The sequence below is a fragment of the Lissotriton vulgaris genome, chromosome 8, assembly GCF_964263255.1.
Source record: "Lissotriton vulgaris chromosome 8, aLisVul1.2, whole genome shotgun sequence".
Lineage (NCBI taxonomy): Eukaryota > Metazoa > Chordata > Amphibia > Caudata > Salamandridae > Lissotriton > Lissotriton vulgaris.
Genome location: NC_141696.1, coordinates 143,397,615 through 143,414,091, shown reverse-complemented (window position 1 = coordinate 143,414,091; position 16,477 = coordinate 143,397,615). Strand labels below are relative to the sequence as shown.

Genomic DNA, 16,477 nt, shown 5'->3' with positions numbered 1-16,477 from the left:
GGTTGGAGAATCCGGTGTTATAGACATTGTTGTTGTGGAGCAAACGCCTTATGATTCTGCTGCCATGCACGGTGTACATTTATTGAAATACACTTGACTAAAAAAGTGTTCTCCACTAGGGTGCTAATAGTACATAGCTTGTCTTTACTTGATTATATCCCTCTACAAGAAGTATTTTTACAGGAAATTCTTTGAAGTGTTGTCCATCACCACCCCCTTTTGTACCGCTTTTGGCCGCCATAAGTGTGGCAGGGTATGCTCAGACGTGAGTCCCTTTGCTCACTTTGCCACTGGATTCAAGCAAGCCGGGCTGAAGACAGCTGGAATGCCAGAAACCGGTCCTCGGAAGCTTGTTTCCGGTCCAGGGAAGACATGGCTTGGCAGTTCGGCAAATTTGGCACAAGGGCAACATTTATCAAGGGGGTGGGTCGAGAATCTTTCATTAATACCTATTACGGTGACATTCTTTACGTTGGATTGCTTGAGGTCCATCCTACTCTTTTGTCTCTACCACTCAGCAACCTACTCATTCATTATTCACGCATATTTTGACGTATAAAATTACAACTTTCATGTACGGTACATACCAGTCATCAGCGTTTTCAAAAACGTCCCTATTTTATTCATATACGGCTCCTACATTGATATAACATTTTATGCGCTAGCAAACTTTGTTGCGAGGAAGTTTTTTCATATGAAACACGTGTTTGCTGTGCGGTTCTCATCCAAACTTGTTATTCCATCTACACTGAATTACATCCTATGGATAAATAGTAAACTTGAAGGCCCAAGTTCATTATGTATTATTGAATGTCAAAACTTTGAATAAAATTGTAACATTGTCAGACATTAATGGTTTTTATTAATATAAAGGTAAAAGAATACATGCATTCTTAATACTATAAATGGCTACATCTTTTTATATATGTCTCTGTGGTCCGCACAATAGCAATGGTAGTACTCAAAGACTTGAAGCTACGGGTAGGTCCAGTGACATGATGGGGCAGCAGAAGAATACTTTCTTCACCTGAGTTTTTCTAATAAATACATGTAGGATGTATGTAGGATGTACAATTGGAGGAGTGTGGCTCACCGGTTAGAGGAGGCAGACCCGGACGCAGAGGTCAGATCCGGGACCAGGGTTCAATCCCCGACGCGGCAGGGTTTTGAGCTCAAAATGTCCACGGGCTCGATAATTCTCGCCTCGGTGCCTACTCGAATCATGGGTTCACATTCTGCAACTTAATCTCCACTACGGCCCCACCGCGATAGGATGCCTAGCTTTCACCTTGGGGATGCCCAGTAGGGGTTATCTCGCAGGGAAAAGCCAGGACGGGTTCCCAAAGCAAGCGCCTTGAGATCTTACGGTGAAAGGCGCTATATAAGAACGTATGATTTACGATTTAGGACCTTCCTTTTCACCCTTCAACTTTGCAGCCAGGTACAGAAAGCAAATCCCATCCCCAGTAACAACATTTGTGGTGTCCTGAAGTGACCTCTCAGGCTTTCATCAAGACAAAGCAGGGTACAATCCATGTTTCATGCTGATGTCTTTAGTCACTGACAGCCCCCAAGCAGCTGGAGATTTCCACTCCACAATTTGCACCTTCAACCAAAGCTGCACTTCAAGTACAGAGACCCCTCAAGCAGCACCACACTCCTCAGAGACAAGACCTCCACAAGCACACAGAGAGATGCCAAGCACAAGGCATAACTGGGCCTCTTTTAGGAAGTTATACACATGCTACAAAACAACAACACATTACTTATCGGTGGTAGTAAAATATCATGCCTACCGCCTGCTCCCCCCCCCTTTCCCAGGATTCCCTGATCAGAGTCAAAAAAGTTCTGTAATGGTGGGACTGATGACTCCTCCTTAAAATCCTCGTAATTGTTCATTTCCTGTGTTTGCCCAAAAAAAACTACTACTATAGTTTACTAACTTGGACGTCACGCAGACAGTCTTAGTGGAATGGATGAGCACCTAACAAGGGTCTGATCCGAATTACCAAGCTTCTTTCTAGGGCTGTCTTGATTCCATCTCATGCCTCCTTCTTGTACCACCCTGCTCTACCTGCCTGCTCCTCTCACTCGCGCAGGGAGTTCCACCATTTCTCCCATCCTCACTATTTTCCTTTTTCTTCTTCTTTCTTCTTCCCTTGTGTTGCCTTTGACTCCCTGGATCCAAGTGTGATGATGAAAAGTGAGTCCCGTTCCCCAAAAAAGAGCACCACTGACTGCACTTACCTCATGCATAATGCTCATTGCACAGGCATAATCTCATGAAACGACCAAAGTTTCTGTTACACGGAACATGGACAACTTTTCACCTAACTCTTGACACTTAACATGATTTTTACCCTCGTTCTGGTTTAAACAAAAAAGCCTCTTTAAACATTTTTTTCCCTCAAACAAGACTTCTGTGGTACCTCGAGTAACTGGAGAGGTATGCCTTTGCCTAAAAAAAATGTTTAAAAAGCCATTTGAGATAATGGGATTAAACGATTTATGTACCACGCGTGATTTTGCATACATTTCCTGAATTTTTGTAGAAAAAAATATGCAGATTATGCACAGACCAACCCATCACCTGGAACCAATGGCACAAATTAAGCACTGGTGCCAAGAAAAGATCACTGTACAAAACTAAAATATCCTGATCACAGCTACAATGCCAGCATTTATGCATGTTCTGTTATAATAAATCAACGCCAGTTTGAGTATGCAAGAGGTACTAACGAGGAGGGGCATAAGCAACATCCGTAATTCACTACTAAAACTAAATTCACCTCAGCAGCAAATCTAAACAAAAAAACAGCACAAGGAAAGAAAAACCGGGGTAGAGGTTTTATGCTGTGCTTATGACTAGGATAGCAAACATGCTGACAGGATTAGTCATTTAATTAAAACAGGCTAGTGAGTTCAAAGCAGGCCTGTGCAGACACACCGCCGTGTCTTACAGGGAAGCCCCCGGAGGGCAGTGCTGCTTGTAGGCTTTAGAGTGGGTGCATGTGAGGTCAGGGCTGCAGTGCAAGCGAGCGAACGCACTGCAGTTATCGCCATGGCGGCGGGTCTTAAAAGGCGGGAAAAAGAGCGAGCGTCTCGGGGCGATAGGGAGGAGAGGAGGCAGTTTCTCTGATCAAGCTTCTGTCATCTACATCAATCCATGGTTTTACAGACGATGGTCATGCACTAATTAATGCACACTAAAAATCCTGCTCTAGCGCTTGTATACCAATTGTGTGGTTTTGCACAACCTGCATTACTATTTGCAAACCACACGTTCACCCCGACGGTCTCTTGGCGCTAATAGCAGATGTTTTACTGGTAGCCTACTCAAAGCTACTGATGTTATCGACCTTGGGAGAATGAAAGGCCCAGCGGGTCAGCTATGATTCCGACCGATTACCATGAAGTCACCAAAGATACTGCTAACGGTTATGTATGAATCTACCCAAGGCACCAGACTCAGGTTAGCATAATTTACATTCTAAAGTAATTGTAATAAACAGATATCTACCATATAGTTGTAATCAAACCCAAACATAGCATTGTGTACAGATATCCCAAAATGTTAACGTTAGCAGCAAACATGATACAGTACAAAAGTTACGACAGCAGAAAGGTTTGTGTTACACTTTATCTTTCCCACTGATTGCTCACCAGAAATGCTGCCAATCAACATCCACCAAACTGTTGTTATTCATTAACCAACAACATGCTAAATAGAGGGGTTGGGTGAGCCACAATCAAGTAACAGGAAGGAGTGTCTAATGTGGAAAGAAAATGATTGTATAAGCTGTGAAGTCTGCACAGATGTAGCAATTATATTCAAATTAAAATGTATGAAATGTAAAAACCTTAACCGCAAAAGGGTGGCAGGATGGTGCAGAAACTACATAAACAGTATATAAAGCATACTATATTTTGGTTTCGCAAATGTCCAGCTACATCAGCCTTTCAGTCGAGTGCATCAGGGAACTGAAGACCAAGAACCGTAAATTTACTAGAAATCTGAAGTTTATTTATTTACGCATTTTTATATAGAGCGAACATTACCCAAAGGTGTCAGAGAGCCTTACAATAGACAAATGTTGTTACACCGATAGTTGCAGAGGATTCAAGAATTACCACATATAGTTATGTTGTCTCTAGAATGAGAAAAATAGTTTCTTTCAGAAAAAGGAAACAAGTTGTACAATAGTTCTCTATACAGCAGTGAAACGTTTGTAAACATCTGATGAAGTGGAGGTAGTGTAGTTCTGTGCCTAAAGGCGAATGAGCATGCTCTCCATGGACAGGGGCGGCTCTAGGCTCATGGTGGCCCCGGGCAGGGAGCGCAGGTAGGAGGCCCTGGAAGAGGGGGTTGGGGCAGGGCAGAGCCCCCCCGGAGATCAAGAAGGTGTTTTAATAAAACGTCCAGGGGGGTCAGGGTGTTTGGAAGTGGAACAGAGCCGGAGGCCGCCAAATCCCTGCCAGGGGCCGCCAAACAAATATGTATCCATCCTCAGAGGATTATTATATTAAGGATATATATTGGCGTGGTGGCCCCTGGGGTTTGGTGGCCCTGTGCAGGTGCACAGCTTTCACATGCCTAAGGCCGCCCCTGCCATGGAGATGATTATCTGCAAGGTCTTAGCCACAATATCATCGAAGGAGGAGGGTTTCAGTTCTGTATTGGACGTCCCCAACAAAAATGTAGACCCGAGTAAGTAGCAGGTGCTAAGCGACTGCAGGCAACAGGAGCTTTTTTAAGGGGCAGAAAGCCTGGAGGGTTCCTGGAGTGGAAACTAGCACATCTTCCTCCATTTGCCATCTCAAGAGCAACCAAGCGCAAGGCAAAAAGGCACCGCAGCTCACAGTGCCCGCGAAGAGCCCTCAGGCTCCCTTGAAATGCGGTATAACTATCTCCCTCGCTCAAGATCTCCCACCTCAGCTGCAGGACTGAAAGCCCTCTTATCTGGTCAAAAGGACCCTCCAGCGTGTGCAGAGCCTTATTACAGAGCACAAGCCGCATTCCACTTTGCCAGGAATAAGCATCATCAATTTTTAATACTTAAAGATAATATTGCCGCCTTCGGAATACACTGTGCTCTACAGTATCTGTTCTGCTCATCTTAAAGCGAAGAGACATCAGTCCAACTATCCAGCCGCATGAACAAAGGTTCTTAACCCATCATCCTCTACACCTCACACTTTCTCCTTTCTACCTGCGATTCAGGAAAGATGTCAAAACTCACCTCTGCCCAATCGTCCGATCATAATGAACTCTATCCCTTTCCTCCCTCCTCACCGTACTAGGTTTCAGCTCCCTTCTGTATTTATATGCACTTGCTGTCCTCGGCTCGCATTGTACATGTACCTGTGCATCTCACATTACGGCAATGATCCTGTTGCTGGATGTATGACGTTACAACGTATGCAATTACCACGCATGCCTTTACCACGTATTATTTTACATTGCATGTCTTTACCATGCATATATGCCTTTCCACACATGCCTTCACCTAGCAGGGAGGCATAAATAAGGAGATGATATGTATATATATATATAGTTTCACTAAAAAAAACACAAAGGTTACATGAACTTTATAGTTAGGTTCAAATTCTAAACACACAAAATCATAGAATTTCAGCAGTTATAATTATCTAAAGTAGCTATAACTCATTCCACAAGGTAACTATAATTCGCACCCCCGGCATGCAGTTTTCTCATCAATAATTTTACAGCAAATGTTGCAGTGATATTATCAATGGTGTCATGGAAGATGTCACGAGTGATGTAATATGTGGGGTAATAAGCAGTGCATGGCAAGGGCACTAGTTATAGTTACTTGAGATAACCATAACTGCTACATTTTTATGGTTTTGTGTGTGTAAAATCTGAACCCAACTATAAGGTCCTTGCAACCTTAGAATTGTTTTTAAACTTAGAAATTCGCAAAAAAACTATTTCCTAACTATACCGTCCCTGTAACCTTAGGTTTTTCAGTTAATTTCTATAGTTTGCTAAATGCTGTTTTCCAATTATAACATTTGTGTAACCTTTGGGTTTTTTCTGTGAATTTTTTAGTTGTTTTGAACATAAAAATACACACACAATTATATATACACTCGTATATATATATATATATATATATATATATATATATACACATACATATATTTATAACTATTACCATGTGTTGTAAAGGCATGGGTGGTAAATGTACGGATGGTAAAAGATTGTGTGGTAGAGGCATTGCATGGTAATGCCTGTGTTGCAAAGGTTGTTTCCCCTGTTGCTATGTGCAATGCCCTATTTTCCTTTGCAACGGTTTTAATTAAAAACGCGAATAAAACTACTTGACTATTTTCCTTTGGGAACAAGTATATATTAGATATATACACCGATTTAAGATGACATTTAAGAAAAAAACGAAGGGAGACTAGTCATGCTGACTGCGCGTCTATCTCCCCCATACCCTCACCCATCCCACCACCAGGTGCTGCATTCCAAAACGTGATAACTGGAGCTCGATGGTCCTCGTGCAGGACATGTAAACATTTCCCACAAAGGCTCAAAAGAAAAGCAGCACCCTTCTAACCAAACCCCCTGCCTGGTGTAGCTTGCAAGTCACGTGCATGAGCACTTCAGTAAGTGTTATCCAGATGCTAAAATACAATACTTGGTGTGCTCCATATTGCACTGTGATGCTGTGTTTTAAAGAACCTTCTTAATATAGTCATACAACTTGCTTGTTAGTACTCACAAAGCCTTCTCCGGACTCTGTAGCCATCCCTCAGATATCTGAAGTGGATTCAGCGCCTTCCACATAAACAAACAAAACCGGTGTGTGCGTTAGCCAGGACCACACGCCCCTGCTCCCAAGATTCATCTGTTAACAGCAGCCTGTATGGCCTGGCTGGGCTCCACAGACCCTGCTGCCGATCAGCCAACCCTAGCAGCGTACCCTGAGCACTGAGCATGCAGTGCTCAAAATGCCGCAGCATCGCAGGCGCTGTGGTTTCATAAGAAGCAGCACCACCACGTCCTGCCGCGTGCACACAAAGGGGCGCTCAGCTCAACACTCTGCTCAAATCTGGGGAGTTTTTCTTAAAGGTTCGCCTCGAAAATCTATCCGTGTGAAGCCGGCTCCATCGGCAGATGGCAAAACCAAATAAATAAAGCTCAGGTAAATATCTAAAACGCAGAAATAGTAAAAAATAAAAACAAAATGTATCTGTCCATTCTTTTAGAATCTAAGCTTTCCGGCAGACTCGCGTTTTTGATGCAGAGGAAAGGAATGCAAAAAATAACCCACCGCAGACATGAATAAGGAAGATGACAACAAACGCCGCCAAGCTGCACGTTTTGTATCTGTTCGGTCTTCGGTGCGACTTTCCCCTAAACTGTGTGATCTGCGGTGAAAGCGGCCCCGTCCATCCGTCGAGTTTACCCCAGGTGACTGACTGACTGCTCTCGGTGCTTACAGACAGTCCGCCTCATGCAAGCCTCAGTACAGGCCAATACCACCAGTAAACAATCATAGGAAGCCCCCCCATGGGTGGGGGAAGAGGGGGGGCAGCGACTGCTACCTGCACTTGGCGGGGTTAACCGTTTCCTCGCCAGTGACCACTGCTCCCGTCTCCCCTGTTGCATCAGTTATTAAGACCATGCATCCATCCATCTTGACCCCCCCACCCTCCCCTGGCCCCAGTTTTCCGTCTCCTTCTCCCTGTCCTGTGGTCTCACAAGATGGACAGGTAACCTTGGGTACAGGAGCGGAGATCTGTGAACTAAGGATGAGGAAGTGATATAGGGTGACATAAAAAAAGAAAAGAAGAATGAGGGGAGAGAATGAACAGCCAAGACGGATGGGATTTATTTCTCAGGATTGGGAAATATTGGGCAGCGAGCTTGCAGAATGCAAGGGAGGGCGACCTTGTATGGTTAAAGGAGTGGAAAGAAAGAATTTGCAGGGCCAAGAGTGGAACTGAAGATCTGCAATGGGTGTAAAGGGCTAAGCAGACCTCAGTATATGGGGGCCCTCAAAGGAAGGTGGAGGGATCATTGCATAACTGGAGGGCATGTTGGTGGTGAAAGGCAGCTAAGCTCTTAACCACAAGACACTTATTAATGCTAAATATAACTATATTGTCTTTCTTTATTATATTCTTTGTACTTCTGTGTGGATCTACTATTATTGCTTGTATATGTAACATTTACTGTTTGTATAGCGCTCCGATATCCGCTAGGATCTTGTTCGCGCTTTATAAATCTTTCAAAATAAATAAATAAATATTGAGCAGGTCATATAACAGGTGGAGGGATCCTGGTATGTTTGTGCGGGAAGGGGACCATGTATTAGTCCTGGTGGTGGGTTTACCTGCCCCAACTGGGGATATTCAGCGGGGGCTAGGGAGACGCTGCATTATTGTTTGGAGGCCCTGCGTAATATCAAGAGGCGATTGTACATAAAGTAGAAAGACTCTGCCTGAAGGAATGGGCAAACTTTCATGACCAGGACTGTAAATGAGGTTGGATAAGGACATTTCATAAGAGTCTTGATCAGTATTTTGCATGAAGGTTTGGGGAGGATGTTCTGCAAGGAGCTGGGTGTGGGGGACGAAATCACCTGAAGGTAAAGGAATCTTGCTTGATGATGGTAGGACCACTTGGAAAGGCCAAAGGCTGAGGCTCAACTACTATAAGCATAATGGAGGGAGGACTTGGCGTGCTAAATGAGTGAGTGCCTCCGGAGATAAAGGGGGAGACGGCCTTCATGATTAGGGGAGCTGCAGACTGGGCATTACAGAGAAAGCAAGGATATGGCAAGATGGAGAGAGTGAGACCTGGCATAATGTGGGGCCAGGAGCCAAATTAGCAAATGTTAAGTCAATGTGGGTAAACTGGAAGGTAAAAAGGTGGAAGCAGTGGTGAGGCCTCAGTAGGAAGGAGCTGGTGAAGACGGGACATCATGGAGGGTTGATGACTTGGCATGAAGAATGGTTAACATATATATGGAATGATGGAGGGCAGTGAGAACCTCCACGATGAGGCAAGTGGGGCCAGGCCTGACATAAGTAGAATGGGATACTGGCATGGCAGAGGTAACTAAACATGGAAGGGAACACCAGGCAGGATGTAAGGGAGCAAGTCCTCATAGGATGGAAGGGACAAGACCAGGCAGGATCGAGAGGAGCAAGATTTAAAGGAGGTGGGAAAGCTGGGCACGATGGAGGGACGAAAGACCACAGAGGATGGAAGGGAGCAAGACCTGGTGGTGGGGGTTGGAGGGGGGGGGGCAGAATCAGGCATGATGGAGGGAGGTAAGACCTCAGAGGATGGAAGGGAGGCAAGACCACAGAGGATGGGAGGCAAGACCACAGAGGATGGAAGGGAGGCAAGACCACAGAGGATGGAAGGGAGCAGTCACTGGTGGTGGGGGGACAGAATCAGGCATGATGGAGGGAGGCAAGGCCACGGAGGATGGAAGGTGGCAAGCCCACAGAGGATGGAAGGTGGCAAGCCCACAGAGGATGGAAGGTGGCAAGCCCACAGAGGATGGAAGGTGGCAAGCCCACAGAGGATGGAAGGGGGCAAGCCCACAGAGGATGGAAGGGGGCAAGCCCACAGAGGATGGAAGGGGGCAAGCCCACAGAGGATGGAAGGGGGCAAGCCCACAGAGGATGGAAGGGGGCAAGCCCACAGAGGGTGGAAGGGGGCAAGCCCACAGAGGATGGAAGGGGGCAAGGCCACAGAGGAGGGCAAGGCCACAGAGGATGGAAGGGGGCAAGGCCACAGAGGATGGAAGGGGGCAAGGCCACAGAGGATGGAAGGGGGCAAGGCCACAGAGGATGGAAGGGGGCAAGGCCACAGAGGATGGAAGGGGGCAAGGCCACAGAGGATGGAAGGGGGCAAGACCTGGTGGTGGGGGGCAGAATCAGGCATGATGGAGGGAGGTAAGACCACAGAGGATGGAAGGGGGGCCAAGACCACAGAGGATGGAAGGGGGGCCAAGACCACAGAGGATGGAAGGGGGCAAGGCCACAGAGGATGGAAGGGGGCAAGGCCACAGAGGATGGAAGGGAGGCCAAGACCACAGAGGATGGAAGGGGGCAAGACCTGGTGGTGGGGTTGGGGGCAGAATCAGGCATGATGGAGGGAGGCCAAGACCACAGAGGATGGAATGGAAGGGAGGCCAAGACCACAGAGGATGGAATGGAAGGGAGGCCAAGACCACAGAGGATGGAATGGAAGGGAGGCCAAGACCACAGAGGATGGAAGGGAGGCCAAAACCACAGAGGATGGAAGGGAGGCCAAGACCACAGAGGATGGAAGGGAGGCCAAGACCACAGAGGATGGAAGGGAGGCCAAGACCACAGAGGATGGAAGGGAGGCCAAGACCACAGAGGATGGAAGGGGGGCCAAGACCACAGAGGATGGAAGGGGGGCCAAGACCACAGAGGATGGAAGGGAGGCCAAGACCACAGAGGATGGAAGGGAGGCCAAGACCACAGAGGATGGAAGGGAGGCCAAGACCACAGAGGATGGAAGGGAGGCCAAGACCACAGAGGATGGAAGGGAGACCAAGACCACAGAGGATGGAAGGGGGGCCAAGACCACAGAGGATGGAAGAGGACCAAGACCACAGAGGATGGAAGGGAGGCCAAGACCACAGAGGATGGAAGGGAGGCCAAGACCACAGAGGATGGAAGGGAGGCCAAGACCACAGAGGATGGAAGGGAGGCCAAGACCACAGAGGATGGAAAGGAGGGCAAGGCCATGGAGGATGGAAAGGAGGGCAAGGCCATGGAGGATGGAAAGGAGGGCAAGGCCACGGAGGATAGAAGGGGGCAAGCCATGGAGAATCGAGAGGAGCAAGATTTACAGGAGGTGGCAAAGCTGGGCACGATAGGAGGGATGAAAGACCTCAGAGGATGGAAGGGAGCAAGACATGGTGGTGTGGGACAGAATCAGGCATGGTGGAGGGAGGCAAGACCTTGGATGATGGAAGGGAGCGGGGGCAAGGCCACAGGGTATGGAAGGGGGCAAGGCCGCCGAGAACGGAAGGGAGCAAGGCCGCCGAGGACGGAAGGGGGCAAGGCCGCCGAGGACGGAAGGGGGCAAGGCCGCCGAGGACGGAAGGGGGCAAGGCCGCCGAGGACGGAAGGGGGCAAGGCCGCCGAGGACGGAAGGGGGCAAGGCCGCCGAGGACGGAAGGTCGCGGAGAACGGAAGGGAGCAAGGCCGCGGAGGATGGAATGGCGCAAGGCCAGGGAGGATGGAAGGGAGCAAGACCTGGTGGTGGGGGACAGAATCAGGCATGGTGGAGGGAGGCAAGACCTTGGACGATGGAAGGGAGCGGGGGCAAGGCCAGGGAGGAAGGAAGGGAGAGGGGGCAAGGCCGGGGAGCATGGAAGGGAGAGGGGGCAAGGCCGGGGAGGATGGAAGGAGGCTGGGGCAAGGCCGGGGAGGATGGAAGGAGGCTGGGGCAAGGCCGGGGAGGATGGAAGGAGGCGGGGCAAGGCCACAGGGGATGGAATGGGGCAAGGCCAGGGAGGATGGAAGGGAGCAAGACCTGGTGGTGTGGGACAGAATCAGGCATGGTGGAGGGAGGCAAGACCTTGGATGATGGAAGGGAGCGGGGGCAAGGCCAGGGAGGAAGGAAGGGAGAGGGGGCAAGGCCGGGGAGCATGGAAGGGAGAGGGGGCAAGGCCGGGGAGGATGGAAGGAGGCTGGGGCAAGGCCGGGGAGGATGGAAGGAGGCTGGGGCAAGGCCGGGGAGGATGGAAGGAGGCGGGGCAAGGCCACAGGGGATGGAATGGGGCAAGGCCAGGGAGGATGGAAGGGAGCAAGACCTGGTGGTGTGGGACAGAATCAGGCATGGTGGAGGGAGGCAAGACCTTGGATGATGGAAGGGAGCGGGGGCAAGGCCACAGGGTATGGAAGGGGGCGAGGCCACAGGGGATGACATGGTGCAACGCTAGGCAAGATGGAAGAGGGCAAGGCCGCGGAGGACAGAAGGGAGCAAGGCCGCCGAGGATGGAAGGAGGCGGGGCAAGGCCGGGGAGGATGGAAGGAGGCGGGGGCATGGCCACAGGGGATGGAATGGGGCAAGGCCAGGGAGGATGGAAGGGAGAAAGACCTGGTGGTGTGGGACAGAATCAGGCATGGTGGAGGGAGGCAAGACCTTGGATGATGGAAGGGAGCGGGGGCAAGGCCACAGGGGATGACATGGTGCAAGGCTAGGCAAGATGGAAGAGGGCAAGGCCGCCGAGGACGGAAGGGAGCAAGGCCGCCGAGGACAGAAGGGAGAAAGGCCGCCGAGGACGGAAGGGAGCAAGGCCGCCGAGGACGGAAGGGAGCAAGGCCGCCGAGGACGGAAGGGAGCAAGGCCGCCGAGGACGGAAGGGAGCAAGGCCGCCGAGGACGGAAGGGAGCAAGGCCGCCGAGGACGGAAGGGAGCAAGGCCGCCGAGGACGGAAGGGAGCAAGGCCGCCGAGGACGGAAGGGAGCAAGGCCGCCGAGGACGGAAGGGAGCAAGGCCGCCGAGGACGGAAGGGAGCAAGGCCGCCGAGGACGGAAGGGGGCAAGGCCGCCGAGGACGGAAGGGGGCAAGGCCGCCGAGGACGGAAGGGGGCAAGGCCGCCGAGGACGGAAGGGGGCAAGGCCGCCGAGGACGGAAGGGGGCAAGGCCGCAGAGGACGGAAGGGGGCAAGGCCGCAGAGGACGGAAGGTCGCGGAGAACGGACGGGAGCAAGGCCGCGGAGGATGGAAGGGAGCAAGACCTGGTGGTGGGGGACAGAATCAGGCATGGTGGAGGGAGGCAAGACCTTGGACGATGGAAGGGAGCGGGGGCAAGGCTGGGGAGGATGGAAGGGAGAGGGGGCAAGGCCGGGGAGGATGGAAGGGAGAGAGGGCAAGGCCGGGGAGGATGGAAGGGAGAGGGGGCAAGGCCGGGGAGGATGGAAGGGAGAGGGGGCAAGGCCGGGGAGGATGGAAGGGAGAGGGGGCAAGGCCGGGGAGGATGGAAGGGAGAGGGGGCAAGGCCGGGGAGGATGGAAGGGAGAGGGGGCAAGGCCGGGGAGGATGGAAGGAGGCAGGGGCAAGGCCGGGGAGGATGGAAGGAGGCAGGGGCAAGGCCGGGGAGGATGGAAGGAGGCGGGGGCAAGGCCACAGGGGATGGAATGGGGCAAGGCCAGGGAGGATGGAAGGGAGCAAGACCTGGTGGCGGGAACAGAATCAGGTATGATGGAGGGTGCCAAGAACACAGAGGATTGAAGGGGGCAAGGCTTCAAAGGATGACATAGCGCAAGACTAGGCAAGATGGAAGGGGGCAAGGCCGCGGAGGATCGAGAGGGAGCAAGGCCACGGGGGATCGAGAGGGAGCAAGGCCACGGGGGATCGAGAGGGAGCAAGGCCACGGGGGATCGAGAGGGAGCAAGGCCACGGGGGATCGAGAGGGAGCAAGGCCACGGGGGATCGAGAGGGAGCAAGGCCACGGGGGATAGAGAGGGAGCAAGGCCACGGAGGATAGAGAGGGAGCAAGGCCACGGAGGATCGAGAGGGAGCAAGGCCACGGAGGATCGAGAGGGAGCAAGGCCACGGAGGATCGAGAGGGAGCAAGGCCACGGAGGATCGAGAGGGAGAAAGACCAGGCAGGATCGAGAGGGAGCAAGGCCACAGAGTATGGAATGGAGCAAGACCAGGCAGGATCAAGATTTAAAGGAGGTGGCGAAGCTGGGCCCGATGGAGGGAGCAAGGCCGCCGAGGACGGAAGGGGGCAAGGCCGCCGAGGGCGGAAGGGGGCAAGGCCGCAGAGGACGGAAGGGAGCAAGGCCGCAGAGGACGGAAGGGAGCAAGGCCGCAGAGGACGGAAGGGAGCAAGGCCGCAGAGGACGGAAGGGAGCAAGGCCGCAGAGGACGGAAGGGAGCAAGGCCGCAGAGGACGGAAGGGAGCAAGGCCGCAGAGGACGGAAGGGAGCAAGGCCGCAGAGGACGGAAGGGAGCAAGGCCGCAGAGGACGGAAGGTCGCGGAGAACGGACGGGAGAAAGGCCGCGGAGGATGGAAGGGAGCAAGACCTGGTGGTGGGGGACAGAATCAGGCATGGTGGAGGGAGGCAAGACCTTGGACGATGGAAGGGAGCGGGGGCAAGGCCGGGGAGGATGGAAGGGAGAGGGGGCAAGGCCGGGGAGGATGGAAGGGAGAGGGGGCAAGGCCGGGGAGGATGGAAGGGAGAGGGGGCAAGGCCGGGGAGGATGGAAGGGAGAGGGGGCAAGGCCGGGGAGGATGGAAGGGAGAGGGGGCAAGGCCGGGGAGGATGGAAGGAGGCTGGGGCAAGGCCGGGGAGGATGGAAGGAGGCAGGGGCAAGGCCGGGGAGGATGGAAGGAGGCAGGGGCAAGGCCGGGGAGGATGGAAGGAGGCGGGGGCAAGGCCGGGGAGGATGGAAGGAGGCGGGGGCAAGGCCACAGGGGATGGAATGGGGCAAGGCCAGGGAGGATGGAAGGGAGCAAGACCTGGTGGTGGGGACAGAATCAGGTATGATGGAGGGTGCCAAGAACACAGAGGATTGAAGGGGGCAAGGCTTCAAAGGATGACATAGCGCAAGACTAGGCAAGATGGAAGGGGGCAAGGCCGCGGGGGATCGAGAGGGAGCAAGGCCACGGGGGATCGAGAGGGAGCAAGGCCACGGGGGATCGAGAGGGAGCAAGGCCACGGGGGATCGAGAGGGAGCAAGGCCACGGGGGATCGAGAGGGAGCAAGGCCACGGAGGATCGAGAGGGAGCAAGACCAGGCAGGATCGAGAGGGAGCAAGGCCACAGAGTATGGAATGGAGCAAGACCAGGCAGGATCAAGATTTAAAGGAGGTGGCGAAGCTGGGCCCGATGGAGGGACAAAGACCTCAGAGGATGGAAGGGGGCAAGACCACGGAGGATGGAAGGGGGCAAGACCACGGAGGATGGAAGGGGGCAAGACCTCAAAGGATGACATAGCGCAAGACTGGGCAAGATGGAAGAGGGCAAGACATGTCAGAATGGAGGGGGTCAAGGCCTCAGAGGATGAAAAGCTTGACAGAATGTTACTGGATAGCTGAGGCAAACTTCTTAGAGGATGGAAAGGGACTATTTGCTAGAACCTCCTGCTAGGGCAAGGGAAATAACTTGCAGGATGAGGCCCTCACAGTATATAATTAAACACTTGACAGGATTGGGAAAATTAGATTTACAGTTTGAAGAAGCTAGACCTCACAGACAGAGAAAGGGGCCAATGCCTCGGCTTTTTTTTTTGCAGATTTTATATAGCGCAAACTCGACCCGAAGGTATTGGAGCGCTTTACATGAGCATTGGTTACGTTACAGAAGGACACATTCAGGCAGGCTTGGAGAAGGAAGCTAGTAAATGTAGAATATTTTACCTAATATTACTAGATCGGTCGATTACTGGTATGTTTACTTTCACCACAAGAACATGTCGCATGCAGCACACTGTCCGTTAATATTAATTGTACCATTCTCTCCCTTTTAAATTCCTTACACTGCCATTTTCAGAAAATACTTAAATATTGAGATCAGCTCCAAATGTTATCCATACACAAATCTAAATCCCCTCTCTAAAATTCCAACAACCCGTGTTATGCTCATCTAGAAATCCTGTGTGTACTCTCTCTTCGCCGCGTCTACGAACATAATACTGGGCGCACAAATACAATCTCTTTATACTCCTCTTCCAAATAAACACACAAGCCTGGGGAGCCCTATTGTCGCCCTGGCGTGCATGCATGCCCTCCAAAAGAAATCTGGAAATCCGGTAAGTGGGTGCATTATGCCCTCCCCATCCCCCTCCTGGTGCCATGCCATTGGACGCATTATTCTTTTCAGCCCAGAGAGTGCATCGACCCAAGGGCACATTTTAACATCGGCTGCTTTACTACCCATACCCTTGAGATCCATGCATGCCCTTTCCCATCCACCATCTGCCCCCTTTCTCACCGGCACTCCTGCTGATGGCTCCGCTGCTCCTCGGAGCTTCCTTGGTCCCCTGCTCGGATGCGTCTCTGCAGCAGTTGCCCTTCTCCTCCTCCTCCTCCTCCCTTTGCTGCTGTGTTTCTGTATGTGCTTCTCGGTGATGCTCAAAAGGAGGCGGGGCTAAGCGAATTTCTCTGACACCACGCACACCACGTAAGGAGACAACGAGGCAGAGGGCTACAAAAGCTGCCTCCCCGTGTTTATCAACTGCTCTTCCAGGCAATGCGTGGTCGAGTCTTTTTGCCGTCAAGAGAGCACATTAGGCAGCGAAGGCTTTGATTGGCTCCGAGCGCGTTTGTACCCATTGGCTGGTTCTGACAATACGAGGCGCCTGGCAAACCACGCCCGCCACTCTTCTAATTGGACAACTGTCAGCTAGAAGACTTCCGCGTAATGTGCAGAAGGATTGAGTGCAATCTTGCAGTTTCCTCTGAAGGCATTTAATGTTGGCATGACAGAGCATCG

The 16,477-nt window shown here is 51.7% G+C and overlaps 1 protein-coding gene across 2 annotated transcripts in view; it reads right to left on the bottom strand.

Moving 5' to 3' along the window:
- The window catches only part of FAM168A (family with sequence similarity 168 member A), a 489,029-nt gene extending 472,908 nt beyond the window's left edge, over window positions 1-16,121 (bottom strand). Inside the window, exon 1 of one of the 2 annotated variants that reach the window (XM_086933841.1) lies at window positions 15,977-16,121. The gene's annotated coding sequence lies outside the window, so the exon portion shown is untranslated. The remainder of the gene's footprint in view (window positions 1-15,976) is intronic. The other variant, XM_086933842.1, reaches the window with a different exon arrangement.
- Between the last annotated feature and the right edge of the window lie 356 nt (window positions 16,122-16,477).